At 41.5% G+C, this 20,687-nt stretch overlaps 1 protein-coding gene across 1 annotated transcript in view; it reads left to right on the top strand.

Moving 5' to 3' along the window:
• The window catches only part of SDC2 (syndecan 2), a 62,421-nt gene that overhangs the window by 29,433 nt on the left and 12,301 nt on the right, over nt 1–20,687 (top strand). The window lies entirely within an intron of this gene.

The raw sequence follows: 20,687 nt of genomic DNA, 5'->3' as shown, positions 1-20,687 counted from the left end.
GTGTTACAAAGACTTTAGTGTTCTTCCCACTTCTATAAGCAACAGGTTATTTAAATTGGCTTTGAAGGCTTGGAAACCTTCTGTTTCTGTCCTTGGCATTTTTAGCTAAAAAAGGCAATCTGAGAGAAAAAAAGATGCTTGAGTGTAGCCCTTGTACCCTTTATAACTGTCTTGCACACATGGCATACAGAAGTCTCTGTTCATGTCTGTTGTGTGGGGAGCATTGCAGGTTTGGTCTAGGCCTCGTCATCTGAGTTGTTTCTAGATGGTACAGGTGGACTCTAGAAGATCTGTTGGGCAATGCCTGGAGCATTCTCCAAAGCGTGTCCTGCTGTGCAGGAGCTGCTCTCACCGAAGTGTGATAAAACAGGCTTCACTCATGATAGATTCAATACCTGTGGATAGGGAGCATGTATTAAAGTTACAAAGCTGAGCATTCCAGAAGCGCTTCCAACACTTGTGCAAGCTTCATTCAGGATCCTTTGTCTTACATGCCACAGACCAGTCCAGATTCGGAGACAGCCTCCTCCTTCTGCCTGCAACGCCTGCACTCCCAGCTTAGACAGAGAAATTATCTTAACTTTCTGTGCCATTTGAGATACCTTCTGGCACTGAGAAGTCCACACAGTCCTGGAAGGTGTGATAGGACCTGCAGGAGGCACATGCCCATCTGGAGCAGGAGCTGGGGACAAATCAGGGTGCCTGAGGGATCCCAAGCAGTGCTATGTTCAGGAAGCTCAACAGGTCTCCCCTGGCTGCAGTGACAAGATTTCCACTGATTAAAATAGGATTCCGGACACTGAGCTCAAGGCAAATTGCTGCCTAAAAGTAGATGCCTTTGGAGCTGAATCCCTTGCTTTAAGCCTGGCCCTCTGGGGGCTCTCAAGGAATGGATTTTAAATTCTTCATGCCTGTTTGTGCTTTTTCTCTTTTCCTTTTCCCCTATCGCTGGTGAACAGCAATGGTACTTCAGTTTAGGGCCAGGAAGCATGCCGATATCCTGTAATTTCATCTTAGACATTAGCTGGGAAGTTGCTTTTGTATAATTGTCTTGTTTTGTTCTCAGTTTATTTGTTCCCACAGCCTCCTATTACATTAGGACAATATGTCCCTCTTGGAAGGTTTTCTACGCCACTGTAAGGTAATTTCATCTTGCTGGCCAGAACACCATTGTCTGTAAGTGCATTATATGCAGGTATCCTTAGGGGGTTTTCATACTGTGTGGGTATTTATCAATACCCAGTCTCAAAAGAAAAGGAGGTGACCCAGGAATAGGAACTGGAGTGCTGCTTTATGCTGGGGGAATAGGTCCTTATTGTCTGTAGGTAGAGTAGGTGTATAATTACCAGAAATTTCAAGCACTTTTTAACACAAGCACATCTCACATTTACAGGTTGGCCTTAGGTCAAGTTTTCTGCTATTCTGTAATTGATAGGTATACAGTGCTCTTTTACATGGAAAAGAACTGTGAATTTTGAACTGGTTTGTCTGGTTTGTCTCATTGCACGATAAATATGGGATGTTTAATTTTAAGCCTTAATAGATTACACTTCATTCTTATTGTGCATGAGAAAATAAGTACAGAACACAGTCTGCAGGTTTTATAAACCATTACATCCTTCCGAGATAGTGCAAGTCTGAATAGTTGTGTGTCTTGTGGACTTTGATTACTGTATCGCAATGCAGCTACTCCTTTGTTTTCCACTCCTCAAAGTGGCACTTGAAAAGTCTTATTTCTAAAGTATTATGCTCAGTTCAGCATTATGCTTTCTCCTCTACACACTGGTTGGCATTGAGAAAGGATCTGATATATGTTACCATTTGTTTAATAACTGTACAGGGTAGAATTAACAATTGCAGGAGAGTTGCAGAGCTCGAAGCATGCAGCAATGTAACCTTCATAGCAGTCATCAAGTGACAATAAGCAGCATAAGAAGAGGTAAAAAGTTTTCCTGGAAGAAATTTTTTTGGCACCATGTTAATTAGCAAGTAGAATTGATTTTCTGTACAACTAGGTCTGTACATTTAGCTGCATGACAGTGATGTCTGGGTACTTGCATACTTCAGAGCTGAAATAACTGCTGATGTACATGACCAAAGAAATACAGCTTCTTCTTATTGAAAGAACTCTACAGTTAGGAATTATGCTGTGATTACTTTATTTTCCTTCCTTATAAAGCATCCAGAGAAATGAGTACCCGCTGTCCCAGTCCAGGCACGAGTCACCTATTTGGTTGGGTTATACTGTATCATTACAAATAAACAGAGATCTCTTATTGGAATGTCAGCTGCAAAAGTATGGGTCTGCAGCCTGAAGTCATGGGGCTTGGGGTTTATTTGAGTGCGTCTCATGGCAGCACTGAGATACTGAGGTTTCTTTCCGAGTCTCATAAATGTGCTGTTGTCACAGTAATTGTTCCCTTGGAAAATGTAGAAGATCTGCTGGCTTTGCAGTGTGCCTTTCTACTGTTTTATGCCAAAACTCATTCAGACCTACTGGAACCTGACATTATAGGTGCCATTTCAGTCAGAGATTGACTCCTGTTCTTAACTTGTGTTGGGAGGACTGTTCAGCTGTTAACTGAGGAGTCTGAATTCAGACCTAAAATCAGGACTGTGAACAGCCCTCTGGGGAAGTATACCTCTCTCCATTCATCTGTAGAAGGACCTTTTGGTCCTAAATTTAGCTACTTTGGATTGAACTAAAGTTAAGTGCCTGAAATACACAGTGACTTTCTGTCTCCCCATCTCCTTAGTCTCATCTGAGAGTGCCACTGTCTTAAAGCCCTGAAAAGGATAATCCAGTATGAGGCCAGTGGGTTCAAAATTACAAGTGAAGTCTGTTTGCAGTGATTATGCTGATTGCACTTAGATAAAGGAATGTGCATATGACTCTTTGGGCACTTGCTTTGATCCTTTCCTCCCTGTGCCAGGCAGAGGGACAGGGAGAGTAGGAGTAGATGCAGATAATGTTGGGAAAATACATTAGGTTTCATCCAAGGCTGAGGTGGTGTTTTAGACTGTGGCAATTTTCATCAGGCCAGCTGAAACCTCCAGCCCATGAAGGAGGCACTGTCAAGGTTGGATGGCTGCAGCCAGCAGCAAAGCTGAGCACTAGCTCTGCAAGGAGCAATGTCGTTCTGCTGGGCTCCTTGTTCTGATCAGCTGTCGTGTTGGGCACTTGCTGCAATCTCAGAACTTACTGATACCTAAATACATGGGGCAGGAGCTGCCTTTGAACTAGTTGTCAGCTGAGAGATGTGAAATCAGCAACTGATATCCCTGTTATAGAGAACTGATTTTACTTTTGGCACGTCTGAATCGAATGATGTGACTTGTGCACTTGTGGGACAACCTGTCTGTCCGCCTCAAATAAAGTAAGGGGCTCTGCCACATGAAATTCTGGCTTTCTGGAGGTGATGAAGGGGTGAATAGGTGATGGATGTTAGTTGTGTGCTTTATAAACAATGTTGGAGAGAACTGTGCAGCAGCCTGTGCAACGACAGAGTAAAGGAACACGAAAAGGTTCAGCATTAATCCACTCTGGAACCCATCTCTTGTGTTAAGTGCCTGTTGACATCCAGCTGGGGAAGCAGGGTAATCTGGGTGTGACCCCATCACAAGGTGCACCAATCCTCTGGGAGCTACCTGTCTAGGTCTGGCATTGCTCTGTGTCCCGTGCCTTGGTCAGAGTGCCCACATCTCTTTTTTGGCCTTCTGCTTAAACAGAAGCACCTTTATTTTTCTTGAGCAGGGATGTCAACTGCTGGTGTGCATAGCTTTTGCTGGCAGGGTCTCTGTAGCTCTGAGAGCAAGGGACATTTAGATCTTAACCAAAACATGTCAACAAAGATTACATTGTTAAAAGAAGTAAGCCTTTGAATCCACAACAGGATAGTTGTAATCCCACAGTCATTATAACATCAAGCAACAAGTCTGAAAAAGATGTCCAGCTCGATGCTGTTGCTCAGCATGTCTGCAAGCTGAAGCAGCCAAGCTCCATGGGTGGCACAGGACCACAGCTGCATCCTGTGCTCCATTCTGATGTGCTAAGGTTTCAGAAAGTGGGAAGATGACAGGTCTGGTGGGATACTTTGCTTTTGCAAGCCCTCAGGGTATTTATTACATAATGCATTAAGAGGGGAAGTAACATGGCAAATAGCTGCCATAACTGGAGGCTTCGTAGTATCTTCTGTGCTTTGCTTTGAAAATACAAGCCTGAGACTTGACATGTGCCAGGATCACCATGAATGCAGACTGAATCTGTGTTTAATTCCTCTTTAGCGTTGGGGTATAAACAAGGAGTGTGTGCCCTGGAAATTTTTACAGCTGCTTGCAGAGAAACAGTGATGGAAGCCCAGCATTGAGATTGATTGATTACTCACAGATTATAGAGCAGTGATTGCAGACAGTTTTACTGTTTAAACACTGCTTGGTATTAAACCACTTTTATAGCAGACTAGAAAGGCAGATGTCCATTTAATCTGTTTGGCTCCTTCAGCGCTGCATAATGTCACGAATGACAACCTTCTCTAGCAAAATGAAAAACTTCAGCTGTGTGATCCAGTGGAATAGGCTTGGAAGTGAGAGAGAAGCTTGTTACTTTTAGTGACTCCTTCGGTGAATGTGAGCTTTAAGTTTCAGATCATGTGGCTAATTAAAACTTGATAATAGGGTATGATATATACATTATTATATCCTGATATATATATTATGTATATATGATATATACATTATATATCCTGATTATAAATCAATAATAGGATATTAACTTTATTTCCTAAGATAGTATAAAGGGGAGCAGTGGTGTGAAGTATCCTAAACTAGCCCTTTATTTGAATCTCATGTGTTAGTTTAAAAAAACCCAAACTATATGTAGTTAGACTTTGTGGTCACATCAGAAGTGTCACTTTTATACTTTGCTTCAGCAAGCATTGGAGGACTGCAGTTGGCTGTTACAAACCCAAGCTTTCCATTCTGTGTTACCTCTGCATTGTGGCTGTACTGAGCACAGAGAAGGCAACAGCACAACCCCCCTCCATGCTCAAAGAATGAGGGCTATAAAAACCAGGCCACGTTGGGTAGTCAGTGCTGGCTGGACTTGCAGTGAAGGTGGCACAAAGCAAGCTGGGACAAGTGAATGTCCAGCAGGCACGTGCCCAGGGGCAGCTTGTGGGAAAGCTTTCCTCAGCTTTCTGATGACAAACCAAGGTTTTCCACTCTGAATGCAAATGGTGCACCACTTCAGACCAGCCCTGACGGCAAAGAATGAAGGAAACGCCGCATTGCCTGTGCAGGCAGGCTGTGGTCTACCGGGAGGGCTGCCTTTGGCTCCTGGCACCGTTTGCTGCCTGCCCGAAGCCTGTGGCTGCTGAGCTGGTGACTGTAAGGAGCATCAGTGTTCCTTGGGTTCTGTGGGTCCTGGTGGGGCATGGGACAGACCCTTCCTTCTCCGTCCTGTGCCATGTCCTGCTGCAGAAGATGGTGTGACCGCCAAAGCAGATTTCAGTAGTATTAGACTTACAGAGCGTAGCCTGGTCTTTGTTTTTGAAATTGTAAACAGGCTCATGAAGGACACAGTGTTTGAGCAGGCAGTGGAGAGGAGTCCTGGCTTTCTGGCAGGCTTTGTGGTGGGTGGGCCTGTTGGCAGAGCCTCCTGCCTCTGCCCTCGCCCTGGTACTTGAAAACTGAGGTGTTATCCCACAGCTCTGTGCTGTGTTTTGGGGGGTTATGTCACTTCTTTAGGGCCCTTCATAACTATTCATTCTTCCCCCCTTCAGACTGATTTTAAAAGAATGAAATGGAGGCTTGTTAAGCCTTTCAGTTGCATACAGTGCTGTATCTGTGCCATAAACCAGTAGTAATCTGCTCTCTCAGCCCATCAGAGGCTTCCCTGGGGGACTGCAACATGGGCATGTGTGTGTGCACACGTAATTAATGGAGGAAAGACAGCCCCTGCCACAAGCTGAGCAAAGGCCCCTGGTCTTCATAAGGGGCCAGGCTCTCTCAGGCTGTTAAGCGAGCAGTTCCACCACAGCAAACTCTTGGGGTGCCAGTTCATCTTGATAAGCCAGTTTTTCTACAAGTGAAGTGCAGCTATCTATTTCACTGCATGAGTATCTTTAGTTTTTGTGGGATGTGTCCAGTATGGACTCGTATTTTTTAAAGAAATGGACTCAACTGATGACTCTGCTTTATCAAAATGCCTGTAGTTGTTGCATTCTTCTGCCTAATGGTCTTTGTTTATTGTGTTGTGAAGTCAGGTGAACTTCTGAGTGACTTTTAAGAAGAGGCATCAGCTACTGACATGAATTGAATTTTCAGCAGAAAAGATCTTCACCTTTTCAGTTCTCAATTGCTTCCTGGTCATGGTCTGCCTTCATTCAGTTATTGAAAGTGGCATTTGAATGTGTCTTTCTGATCTCTCCTATGTGTCCAAAGCAAGCAAACCAATGCTGTTTGCCATGGTATAACATGCTGCAGTTGCTTCCTTAGAGCTGTCTTCAGAATGCCATAAAAAACTGCCTCCATTTGTATTATTTACAGAATTGTATTTATTAGCAAGTTCTTGACCTAATTTGCTCATGTATATGTAAATCACAGTCATGCTTATGTAAGTCAGAAAACCTGATTTACACACTTCATGCTCTGCCCTGTCAGGAGAGGTTTATTCTTGATCAAAATGTCTAATTTGAGAAGCACTTAAGAACAACATTATTGTGTGACAGAAACTTCCTCTACACTTTCTACTAATCCTGTATTACAGGCACATTCTTCTATCTGTATAGATGCATATGTTAAAATGTTGTTTCGCATTGCACTGCTGTCACTTGAAACACAGTCCTTGATTGCTCTATTTTATTAGATATACATGAGTGTATTAGTAATGTCCCAAAACAATTCTGTGTTTTCTTGCTGTGACAATCAGAATATCTTGCCCTATGCGCTCCTTAGGCAGAGTCTTTTCACCTCCCCTCTGTGTCCTCAGATTATTTTTTCAGGTGATGAGGTCAGGTCTATTAAGGATATATATATCAGTAACAGGCTGATGAAACTCCTTTTTGCTTGTTCTTAGTGCCAAGTGACCCTTTTACTGGAGCAAACAGAAATGGGAGCTAATAAGCTTTCTAATGCCATCAGTGTAGCAACCTTTTCTATTGCGTGCAGAGGAAAACCTGTGGTTTGAATTAAACATTTGTTATTAATCTGGGGATAGCCTTGTAAAGTGCAACTGCTTTAGACATATCTGTAATGAAACCTTAAGAGAATTTTTCCATTTGATTGATGGCTATATACAGAGCAGATTATGTGCTGTATTTTTGAAGCAGAACTGTCAGAAATAAGGTGCAGATAATTGGCATATATTCCTGCTTTATCTGAGAATAACTTAGGGTTGACAGGCTACATATCCATTGTGTCTACTATTTTTGCCAATACTTAACCGCGTTAAGTAGCCTAAAGATGCCAATACTGAATTAGTTGCTTCTGTAATACACTGCTTAAAAGGTGTTTTTGTGGTACTAACTTTACTGAACTTAGAAAACATCTATTCTTTCCATTCACTCCACAAGGTTTAACAAGGAAATAGGGGAGTTGATCTAACATACAGAAATAACATACCACTAGCAGAGATTTTGTAAACTCAGTTTGTATCAGTTTAAACCTCTTTCTTTTACTCTTCTTCCTGGGCAGCTTCCTTTGTATGCCTTGGCTCTCAGGTGAGAGCCTGTTTGTCAAGTGTGATACAGAAGTTGGTATCAAATCTAAATCTCTCTGTGCTTGTGCAGGCTGTTAGTTGAGTACATTTTATAGTGTGGCCTTGGATTAAAACAGGGTAGGTCTTAATAATTCACTGGCCACACAAGCTTTCAAGATGATGAAACTTCAAAGTGAAAGGACAAGCAAGAGTTGCTTCTTCAAACAGGATCACTGTATACATATTTTTGGTAAGTAGGAGAGTAGAAGAAGCATGGATGTGGCTGCTCAACTGTGGCTATTCGTAAGTTACAATCCAAGGAAGACTGCTGTGCTAGCACTGGCCTTCTCAGTTGATACCTCCAGGCGTAAGCCTGCAGAAGATCATGAGATTGCTTTTGATGTTTGCTGATATGTGTCAGATTGAGGTTTGCTTTTCCTACCATGCCACAGAAATACGGTCCTCAAGATGGGGACTTTTATCTGATGAGGGGTATAAGAATAAAGCAGAGTGTTTGGGGTTTGAGTTTGAAGTGTGAGAAATTCGCCTTACTTTCTCTCCTTCCTTGCCTCTTAAGACAGGTGATATGTTTTCTTCTTCAGTAGATAAATGCACTTGCTAGCTTTTGTTTCTATACGATATACATAAAGATAGCACAGAGATATATGTATATATCTGTCTATGATATACATACTATAAAAATGACAACAAGCAAAAGAAAGTGTGCAAATTAAATAGCATGGTCTCAAAAATACGTGGATTTGGGCTGTTTAGTCTGCTGTGCATTCACATTTCCGCCTCTCAGGAGGTGGCTTAGGTGCTTAGCCAGATTCCGGGCAGCAGGGCAAGTGGTCTGTGGAATATTAGAAGCATATCAGAGAAGTGGAGAAAATAAGGAAATAAAAAGGGAACTTGACAAACCCCTTTCCAGTTTCTGCTTAGTACCTCCCTGCTTTGTGCTGTATTGTAAGCAGTGCTTTAGCAGTAATACTGACAAAGCCTAACAAAGAGACTTGCTTGCTGGCAGAAAGTTGCTTAAAATAACTTACTGAGGATAAAGAGGCTGCCCAGGTCAATAATGCTGTGAAATCCTCAATGTGTAGCAGCTCCAGGATGTTTTGCAGGCATATGGATTTCTAAAAGCTTTAGACCGTTGGTAAGGCTGTAAAGACTGCAGAGTGCTGCTAACCTTGTATTGATGGTGCTGGGACAGTTTTCTGAAGATTTGGAATTTGGCTATAGAAATACTGAAGTCTTTGTTCCTTCAGCAGAACTCTCATTTAAATTATGAATGATAGAAAGAAAGTGTTGTTCTTTATTAACAGATATTTAATACTATTTAGAGTCTTTGTTGTATTTCATTCTTCAATCAGATCTATCACTGTTAAAAATGCTGTCAAGCAACTTACCTGGCTTGCTTTCCTATAAATCAAGGGAGGCCAATTCATGAAATACAGTGTAATTCATCCCTACCTTTGTTAAAAATGTAATTCCTTTGGTTCTAGTTTTATGTAGCGGTATTTTTAAAACATCAGCTGAAGGTAATCAATATGAAGTTTATTTCAGCCAGTTTTCATTAATGGTAGCCACTCGTGATAAGTGAGAGATTATGTTAGCCGTTTACTAATCCTTCAGTTAAAAGAGCAACTTTCTTGACCATGACCAAACCAAAGAACTGTAACATGCCATTCGAAAGTGGTCCGTTATGTAATTTCAGTTGAAACTTTTATTTTGAGGAATTCCTATACATTCATCTTCAGAGTTGTCTGATCCATGTTCTGCCACATCCACATGAACAGTTTATAGGGAAGGAGTAGCCCAGGGGAAAGGGTCAGGAGCTGGGATTGTGATGGGAGAGGGAACCTCTGCAGGAAATCTGTTACCAGTCTTTCCACTGCCCAAGGACTATTATTTTAGTGTACTTTATACTATGCAGTTTCAGCTTGATGTTTTCTGTGTACGTTTGCGTGTTTTTTTAAGAGCAGACAGCTGGCTCTTATGAATATGAATGCATATTAATTGTTACGGTGTGCAGAAGGGTCTTACGGCAGGTATGGAGGCTCACAGCAGACTGCCTCGCTGAGGCTCTGTCTTGTTTTCTCTTGCTGTGCTGTTGATATGGGGTCAACCAGCTGCAAAGCCATCCAGGGAAAAATTCCTAACAGTATAGTCCAAATTCTCTTTTAGAGGTTCTGCTCAGTATGTCCGTTTAGGTTCCAAATATAACCCTGGACTGTATTTGTCTTCAGAAGACATTGTCCCCCTTTCTTCCCTTGCCCAGTCCAGTGCTGCACTGCAAGCCCCAGGGAGCCACCAGGAGAGTCAAAAGCAGAGACAGGACAGGAGGGAAAATCTTTCCTTTTTGCCTTGGCCCCACCTGGCTAGGAAGTTGGCTGGGCTCCCCCAGCCCAGCCTGTCTGTCATCTTTGGCTGGGGAGTCAGGCAAGCTTCTGCTGGTGATGCACCAGTTCATTCTCCCTGGTGAAGGAGGGGAGTCATGCCTGAAGGGCAGCATACCAGACAGAAGACTGCTTCTGAAGCCATGCAGCCTGTACAAGCTGCTGTATCTCTGATTTCACTCAACTGCTGTTATAGTAGAAGTTATTAGAATGATGTTTTATCCCATCTGAAATAAACTCATTTCTTATCTTTTTATGCATCAAAGAGGATATGAACACCAAGCCTTTGTAGCAAAAATTCAGTTAAGTAAGATGGGATCAGAGTGCAGAATCCAACAACTTAATCTTGTAGACCAGTGAAGTGAGTAGGAGTTGGCACCTGGAAACAGCAACAAAGTCACCTTTGTTGTCTTACCATCTGGGGATCTGGAATATGAAGAGGTATCTCAGAAGGATGTACCTGGTCTCTCAATGCTTTCTGTGTTTGCTGTCTCTGTCTGAGAAGACCATACCAGTGGAAAGAATGATACCATATATCTTTTTGGCCATGGAGATTATGGGCTCTGGCCTAATTTAACCGAGTTTTGGATTTACCAGTGCTTGTCCTGCCAGAGGAAAGCACATTTGTGTGTTTTCAGGCACTACCCAAAGTAGTTACCTGAATAAATGAAGTTGTGATCATCTTCATGGACTGAAGAAAGAAGTTGGCATGTGTAGGATGTTCTGCTGGCTAATGCAAAGTTTACATAGATCTGCAGTTCCATGCATTTTGCATCATTAGATTGTACCAGTTTTGAGCAGAAAATATTCTTTCTCAGCACCCACAGTAGTATAAAAATGATTTGTGGCTTTTTGTTTGTTTCTTGGGTTTTTTTAAACATATTTCTTCAAAGGGTGATTCTTTCCTCTCTTGTTGAGTGCACAGCCTGCATATTCTGTGTAATGAAACTAGAGTCCTGGTACAAAAATGGTTCATTTAAGCATGCTTAAATCTTATTTGAGCTCTACATTCCTTAAATAGGAATCTAGCAAACCTGGGATATGAATGTGTTACCGCCAACATTCATCTCAGTTCTAGAGGATCTAGGATTCTTCTTCATTTAGAGCAGTTTATGACCATCTTCTGAAATAGGTTGCATATGTTTGTTGGGAGGGAGGGAAGTTACTTCAGCTAATTGCTATGATGGCACACAATTTTAGAAATATCAGACAGATTTTAGATCCACCAGTGGCTGGTTTTCCACCTGTGGGGAGCTTTGGTAGGATGTCACCAAAAGCCTGCTGGCTGCAGGTGGTAAACAGAAGTGTCCATTGTGAGATTTGTAGACCTTGAATGAATCCCTACTGAATAACAGATTATGCATTCAAATATTGGAAATCTCACTCCTTAAGCTGTGAAGCTGATTCCTGCTCATTTTTGATAAACATCAGTTGCCCTACATAACCTTTGTTAGTAATATTTAATTGGTGCATAATGTAATTTTAATAATATAGTTGTTTTATTTGTAATTTCCCTGCTTTTGGAAAAGGAATGTGATTGATTGAGCGAGTTTATTGCCAATTCTTGCTACTAATGGCAAAAATATCTTAATTTAAATGATTTCATTTTAGTTGATTCTGGGTTCCTCACATGGGGTTATTTTGTTGAAATCCATGGGCTGGAAAGTAATCAATATGGGGCTTTTGAAACTGGTGGAGGTTTGCAGTGCTCCCACTACGATTGATTACAGCTGCTTTTGTAGGGCTTTAAAAAGAACAATCTGTATTAAAAACATCATTCTTTCGTATGAGCTTGAACAGCTCCAAATAGGTTTCCATGGGGGCTGCCCTGCAATTTGACCACTTCAAGGGATTGCAGTAATCACCAGTGGGCCAGGGCAGCGAGGCAGAGGAAAGGCTATTAGGTGGGGAGTTATTGGCATGCATGCCAAAGAGGTTACCCTGGCAGCTTTAATCATTCATCCACATTCTCAAGAGGAGGGAGGAAAACATAAGTGTTAGTTCTGATTGATTAGCAAAAAGGATCAGTAAAGCATGAAAGGAGAGGGGAAGAGCAAGTGCATGTTAGATTTAAAAGCACTGACTGGGGCAGGTACATGTAGTTATGACCTCTAAACTGAAAGCTACCTGCTTCCTTCATTGCTGTCACACTTGTGACTGGTGATTCAAAGACAGGCTAACCTCTTCATTGAGTATTTTCAAAGGAGTGTATTTAGCTTCTTGGTCACGCTGTGCCTTAAATTTAACCTGTCTGCACATGGGCTGATGTGTCCTTAAAAAAAATGATTAGCATTTTGAGCTGTGACAATGATTTGCATGGTGGTTTTGATCCTATTTTTGGCAAAACTGATGGGTGCTTTTTGGAAAACATGCAGAAAATTGCTATGCTAATTGAGAGAAATCAATCCGTGATGCACATTGCTGGCTTCTGGCTTCCAATGCTGTTTCGCCTGCACACTGCCCTTTGATATTTCAGTCTGGAGTAGTACTTTGGAAGCTGATTCAGCTGCAGACCTTCTAAAATAGTTTCCCTGTTGTATCGTGCCTACGTCAAAGCAGAGTTGAGGAATAAACTGTTCTTTGCACAGATTGATAGCTTGGTGTGAGGGCTGAAAGGGCTTTGAATCTTTTAATTCTGGGATTCCCAGAGAAACTCTGGTATTAAACTTCTGCTTTTATGTGGGAAACAAGAACTGCTGTGTACTGCACCTTGAGTGTTAAGCAGTCCTGAGATTTTCAAGGTAAAAGAGACAACTAAACTTCAGCTTTCAATTCTAGGTTTCATGTACAAGGAAAGACCTGTTGGTACAGTGTCAGGGAATGTGATATGATATCAAATCAAGGGGGTTCATGTTAATGGCAGGTACTGTTTGCTTGAGTTGGTGTATCAGGTTTGCCCTCCTCCTCTATCAGTCTTAAGTAACCATTTTTATGCTGTAGTATGTTTATGTGGTCATTGAGTTAGGAAAGTCCCTTAGTCCTAACCTGTAGCCTCTGTGGAGGTGATTTGACCATTTGGTCCTCTCTCAAGCATGGACTTTCAGCATGAACTGCTGTAGAACCACAGAAAACTTTCATTGCTGGAGAAACAAAATAAAATACTGCAGTTTCATATCCTGTGATCCAGGCAGCTTTCACTTGCTGAGTTGTGGGATGAGGCTGTAGAGCATCATCTGAGGAGACTCTGCCTACATGAAGAACTGCTCTTCTTTGGGATGTAGCAGTGGCAGAGATCCACAGAGTTGTAAAGGTTTGTTGTTCCAGAAAATTGTGCATACCTGAATGAAAATGTGGGCATCTTCTGCAGCTTAGATGATGAAGGCCTCTTTTGAAGGGGCAGAACCAACTATGGTCTCACTCAACTAGCAGTCTTTTAATACTGCTTCACATGGGCTTGAGCCTAATTAGGTAGCCTGGGGAGGGCTGTTGTGTAACTGATGAAGATCTCCTTTTGTTCAATTCCTAAATATCTATTGTAGCTGGAGAACATGGAGCAAGTTGATCTGTCCTTCATCACAAATCATGCTGTTGATACTCGTGTAAGGATAGAAAGCTCTGCCTGATCTTGCCAATGTGCTACCTCTCCTATCTTCTGCACCTTCATATAGCCACTTCTGTCCTACCCTGGGCAACACAGCTTCTAGATAAGGCATTATATTAACAGACTAAAGTTAGTCTCTGTGTGCATGTAGTAGATAGTTGATGCACAATGGGAAATCAGACTGTGAAAAGAAGTGGAAAGGTAAAAGCCTTTTCATAGAATCATAGAATAGTTAGGGTTGGAGAGGACCTTAAGATCATCTAGTTCCAACCCCCCTGCCATGGGCAGGGACACCTCACACTAAACTGTGTTACCCAAGGCTCTGTCCAACCTGGCCTTGAACACCGCCAGGGATGGAGCATTCACAACTTCCTTGGGCAACCCATTCCAGCGCCTCACAACCCTTATAGTAAAGAATTTCTTCCTTATATCCAATCAAAACTTCCCCTGTTTAAGTTTTAATCCATTACCCCTTGTCCTATCACTACAGTCCCTAATGAATAGTCCCTCCCCAGCATCCTTATGGGCCTCCTTCAGATACTGGAAGGCTGCTATGAGGCCTCCACACAGCCTTCTCTTCAGAGGAGATTCATTTTCTACTGGAATTTTCCTCAAACAGGTCAAAACTTAAGAGAGTGTTTATATTTCTCCTCAAGGCATGAAAAGCTTCAGCTCCAAAGCTGTGAGCAGGCCAAAGACCCACTACAGAGATCTGTGATCCTTTACAATAGGACGAAAAACATCTTCAGTTAAGCTTGAACAAGTTCTTCTGTTGCAGTTTTAAGTTCTGTTATCACATAAGGTACCATACAGCATGTAATTACACATAAGGGAGTATTTCTAAAGGCACAGATGACTGTTTGAAAACAGGCACACAAGTTTCTATGACTTTGTGAAGAGTATGGACACAAATCTATCAACTGCAACACTGATTTCTTTGATGCATGGCTGTAAGTGAACAGTAACTGATGTACTGGTGGCTTGTTGGTGTCTCCTTTCCCCAGGGACTTTTTGCCTTGGAGCATTTTCCTGTGAGCACCATATATGCAGTGTATTTTCTTTAGTGCAAGCTCTGACATAGACAGCTGAAATGCCTGACACGGGCAAGAGTTGTTTTAGTAATGCCGTTCTTGTCAAACACGCCTCTGTTTTGGTAATTAGTCTGGCATAACAGACTGTGCGCATCTTAAAAGCCAGCATATTTTGACTCTTGGCTCTGACATGAGGCAATCTCTGTAAATCAGCTCTTTTGGTAGACTCCTTTATTGTTGAACACTAGCAGTAGTAGAAGCAGTTTGCAGTACTTGTGTTTATTTTGGGCTCTCAGCCTTTCCTCAATAGCCACGAGCGGTCAAACCCTTTCTTTATCTGTCATGAGAGATTGGAGGCCTAAAGCTATAGTTTTGTGCAGAATCAGGAAGTTCTACATGAGGTACAAGGAGCGTGAATAATCTTTCTGGCATGTGCTCCAGCCGTGTTAGCGGTTCTGCGCTATACCAGACAGGGTCTCAGCAGTGCTGCCAGCACCAGTGCTGTCCCTATGGGCAAACACCCGACTTACAACACTAGTAGGTACACCTGTACAAAGTCAGTTTGCGAAGGGTAGCAAATGTCCTTTAAGATTCTAAAAATACCTTTGGAAATGAGCTCTCCAGAATGAGTCACGGCAATCAAAGCTTGTTATTTAGCTGGCCAAAGGCAGCAGTGAGGGAGACAGTTGCTTTTGCAAATCCAGTCCAGGCAGTTGCCATCACAAGGCTGGTTTTCACATTGGGTACGTGGATGAGCAGGAGAACTAGGCATGGAAAGGGAGCAGCCTTGGGGAGTGCTTGGAGGGTTTTGAGCCCTTCCAAGGTAAAACTGAGAGATGGTAACTGTGTTAGAATGATTCAGAGGAAATGAGCAATGCAGATGTTGGCTTCTGTATGAAACCTTTGCTCTCAAACTTGGAAAATTCAATCTGGGGCCTGTTGTTATGAAAAGAATATTTTTTGCTGTGATCAGTTACACAGACTGCGGTGCAGGGCAGCCAGTGCTCACTCCACTCACATCACCGTTGTGCAGGCAGTACAGTTTCTCCAAGAAGAAAATGGGGAATCCTAAGTGTGTTGTGTTTAAATTACATCACTAATTACTAGTGGCTTGTTTCCCAAAAATTGCCACAACTGCCCACCACCATGCCTCCCACAGCCATCTGCTAAAGGCTCCACCACACTTGGCACAGTGCACAGAGGTGGGGTTTGCTGGGAAGAGTGTGGCCTTAAAAAGTGGCCATCACTTCGAATAGAAAGAATAGGAACTGCCTCTCTTCTTTTCTTTGGTGCCCAGTTGCAGGGCATATCAGTGAAAGGAAAGAAAGACATCTGTATTAAGATAATTAGTGGTAACATGCCTTGTAACATAAAATCCTCCTTCAAAATTACATGTTTGTAACAGGGTACATGTGGGCAGCATAGGAGTGTGCAGGCTGAAGGAGGTTGATGAGCGCTGTCAGAGGCAGGAGAAACTCATCTCTGAGAATCAATAACACCATGAGAAATGGAAGATGAATGCTCTTCTGGTTAGCATGTTTCTTTGTGAAAACCTAGTGCTTTGAGATGAAAAACTGATTCTCAAGTTTTGTGCTGTACAGTTTCCTGGACAAGGTTAATGAACTCATAATGGGACAGTCCCAGTTGATGAAATAGCTTTTTTGGTGTGATCAGGGAAAGCAAAGAAATGGCAGACAATGATAGGAAGACACCTGCCTTGGTTGGCAATGCTGAGGCCTGTTAGGACTAACTGCTGTTGGATGGCAGATCATAGTTCCTTTAGCAGGAAGCCTGGAGGGAAATACAGCTTCTCCTTCACACAAGTGCCTTTTTTCAGTCTTCAATGGGAGTCTCTGCAATAGCCCTTGGGCTTTAAATGAATGCATTCAGGTAGTTAGCTCGGAAAAAAAGTAGTATATGAAGTAATATATGAAGAATACATCACTTCAGTGAACTCAGACTCACTAGCTGGGCATGCTTTTATACAAGCATGTATAGAACAGCACTATATTATATACTTACTATATGTTAATAGAAGAGGAAAATCTGTTTCCTTTTTCTTTCTTACGTATAAGATCTCCACCTGATCAACCGGTGAAATGCTTGCAGATTTTCAGAGCCTTCTGGCTTAGGTATCTGTGATATAACATAGTTTTTAAAATATTAGTCTCTGGTTCTGTGCATACTGAGTGGGTTGCATCTAAAGGACTTCCATCTGGGGGAAAAAGGGAAGCGATGTACCATTAATAACCCAGCTGCAAACCTCAAATTCTCTGTCCCATACATATACCTAAAAAGGCAGGGAAGAGAAATTTGCATGCATCTGTAAGTAATAAAATACTTCCTTCCATATAGCAGTTACTCATCGCTCTTCCATCTGAGTTTCCAACAACCACAACAGCCATGGTAGGCAGTACTTCTTCACTGGTCCTTGCAACATCTTTCTTGGCTTCATCTATATGGCATAAAAGTCTTTAGTGTCTTACTCCTAAATTATCCCACACACTAAAAGAAATTACTGTATCGGCAGCACTGGAAAAAGGAATGGCTACGACAGGGCACTTTATACTTTTTTTATGAGATAAAGAGTCAGAAAAGGCTTTTTTGTTTTGCTTATTCTCTCATTTAGTGTCAGAATGAGGTGTTTGGGGTTGTTTTATGATGTCCTGGATGATCTAAATTTATTAAATTAAAAATCATTTGAAATGTAAGCTTCAGTAAAAAAAAATAGTTTGAGACTTCAAATTCAACATATTACTGATACGGGAATATCTTTTATCTAGTACTTAATGGGTGCTAATCTACACTGCACCCATAACGTTTAGATTTATGTCAGTGTAGTTAATAACCAGACAGGAATCAGTGTTCATTGGCATGTAGCATGTGAAGTATTTAGGTCACAAGATTTTGCAGCATTATATTCTTGGAATAAAATGTAAGTGCGATAACAATGATGGACGAGAATGTAATCTCTGTCAAGAGGTAATGAGCAGTTCTTGTGGCTTCAGGGTCAGATTAAAAGACTGATAACAGAGACATCCTTTCCTGGTGTTCCTGCCATTTTAATAGATCTGAAAATAAGGCTGTTACAGAAAAGTGTCATAAGGGCTCTCATTTCAATTGTTAGCCATAGGAAATGGCCTCTGAAATATTTGGCCTTCATGATAAGTAAAAATAGATTTATAGAGTTGTAATTTGCAAGCGTTTTTACTTTTCCTCCTGAGCATACTGAAGTGCTGGTACAGACCTTTGTCCAAGAGTACTGACAGCAGACTTGTTTTTCCACCCTGGAAATATTCCATAGGCCACCATGGATTCCCAGCTGACAAGCAAGAAAACATTTCTAGAGCAAATGTTAAATCAAATTAATTTTTACATAGCATAAAATTGCAAAACATGGCTTCAGTGCTTGATACAGAAGGGCCATGAATCAAGCATTCTTTTATTTTCATTAATAATCTTATTTTTTAAGCTTAATCTTCACAGAATTATTTTTAGTTAACTATTGGGCTTTTGATTTTATTCTAAACCTTAAAACAACTTCCATTCCAAGTGGCCTAAGGCAGCTACATGCTTTTGAGCAACTGGGGAAAGAGATGCAGGCTGTGGGTGTAGGAGGAGGTGCCCCTACCCCATGTCAGCTAACCAGCTTGCAGGGAGTCTTTTTGGAAATAGTGCAATGCATTTATCTAGGCAATGCTTGCAGATTTTTAAGCTAGAGTATGCTTCTTTGTGCCTTTTTTTTTTTGAGAGGGTGCTCATTTCCTGCCCAAGTTTCACAAGATGAGAATCATTTGCACTAGAAATGGGCTGAAGCAAGGGGCTCTGGCCGGAGAAGCTGCAGAACCTCTCCTCAAATGGAGCGTGGTGTTTGATCTGAATGCATTTGGAGTTCACTGTACTGTATATTACTCCCTGTAGTAAATATTGTACTGATTCTGTAAGACTGTGGGGAACAGTTTTCTCATTCTGATAGAAAATGAGAAAACCACCCACAATACTATATATTAAATAATGTTTCATATTGTATCTTTTGCATCCCCCAAATAAAATACAGTGGATGCTCAAATACAAAAAAATACAATTGCTGCTGAAAACTACACAGACTTTCCTTCCGTTTCTGTTTCTCTGTTTTCAGCTGGTTTAAATCTTGAAAACATCTCCGCATAGCTAGAAATGAAAGCTTTTTGGCAGCTGAGAAGCCATAATTCATTGAAAGAAAGGGAGTGAATATGATAGTGGGGAGCCTGGCTGACCAGGCACTTGCAGCTTGGGCTGGACTGGGATAGCTGCTCAGCTGTCTTACAAAAACGGAATCTTTAGAAGAACTGTCATTTCCATCTTCTCTAAGTCCTGTGAGGCTGGAAAGAGCAAGAAAACACTGGTTTTGCAGGACAATGTTTTGGATTTTTGTTTGTTTTTTGAATTCCACTAAGTTTGCTTTTGATATAGACAGAAGTAGGGAATGGCCTAAGGAGTAAATAGATTTGTAAGTTTGTATCTGTATTCCACACTAAAAATTCTGGGCATGGATGTGTGATGCTTCTGTTCTCATGCATACTACTTTTCAGTCACTAACATTTGCAAACTCAGGCAGTTTCTCAGCTGTTGTCAAATGCTATTGGCTATTTCCTTTGTTAGGCAATTTCTCCAGGTAGGTCTTAAATTTTTTTCCCAGCTTGGTATTGGGTAACATTTACTGCCATTGAATATTGTATGCCTTTTCTGTACTCATGGTCAGCCACCTGTGTTTTCTTTTAAACGTGTTTTGTTTTTTCCTGACTGGTATTGGAGAGTGGGCTATTTTGTACCACAGTTGTAGCTGAAAGTAAAATGGGGTGAAGTGTCTTGGTCCATTGTGGCAGCCTCGTCAACAGCAGGATATTTGTCCTGTGACAGGGAGTTGTTTTCCTGCACGGAAACAGTCTCAGCTGTGTCTTAATTACAATACCACCTATACACCTACTGAGGTACTTCAGGCCTTCCTTTGGAAACATATTTTAAAGGAATTAAGTCATTTGATGGTGACCAGACAGTGTCTTGAATTTCTGCTTTGGACTGCAGCCAGTTCTAGGCAGACCGTGTGAACTAGCAGCAGCAGATGAGAGTAGACCTTTTGTAAACCTGTCTTAAAAACAGGGCTTTTCTTCTCCCACATATCCCACAGGTAAAAGCTGCCACAGCAAGAGTAGACTTTGACCAAGTGTCATGTTGTTTTTCTTTTTCCTCTGTAGAAGAAAAGCACGGTAACACTGTTTTAGTTCTGAGATTTTCAGTGAAGTGTTATAGGCACCCCCATGGAAAGGTCTTTTACTCTGAAATAGTCTAATAATCAGGATGGCCTTTCTGCTTTCCATGAAGAATCATTTTTTTTCACTATAGATCAAAGTTACAGAAGTTTTCTGCCATGAAAAAGGTTAGAACAGGAAACTGTTGCCAAACAACTTCTAAAAAATTAAGTAACAGAAGTCTTTGACATTATTTTTTAGATCTTTGGGGGAAAAAAAATTACCTTGGAAAATCTGATATGAGTCTTTGCATAGAAGAGTTACCCCTTTCACAGTTTGCTACCCCTTCAGGAAAGCTACAGTGAATGCTGGGCAGAATAAACCAGGCAATCAATGCCTTGCAGTAAAAAGTAAGATGGAAATGCGTGGTACTCAGAGCAGCAGGTTTGTCTGCTTATCTGAGATACAGAAAAGATGCACTTTGATGTAGCATTTTGGTATTTGGCTTTTTGACTTAAAACTCCATTTGCAACTGTCATACTTTTCTCAAAAGTTGTGGCAAATGGGTCTTCACAGAAATGGTCATAAAAGTAATAGTAGTAATAGCAGCAGGTACCTTCCAAGTCATCAAAGATACATGGCTCTCATAAGGAAGTTCATGTTCTATCAAGAGCATGCTGCTGTGGAAGAAAAGAATGTTTAGTCTTTCAAAGCCTCAATTATCAATCTGAAAGGACGACTGATACCTTGTTCTATTATCACCTCGTTTTAGCAGACTTTCTCTTTAGTGGG

This window comes from Melopsittacus undulatus, chromosome 1, assembly GCF_012275295.1.
Source record: "Melopsittacus undulatus isolate bMelUnd1 chromosome 1, bMelUnd1.mat.Z, whole genome shotgun sequence".
NCBI classification, from domain to species: Eukaryota; Metazoa; Chordata; class Aves; order Psittaciformes; family Psittaculidae; genus Melopsittacus; species Melopsittacus undulatus.
The sequence above is the reverse complement of the archived record's forward strand: the minus strand, read 5'-3'. Positions and strand labels throughout refer to the sequence as shown.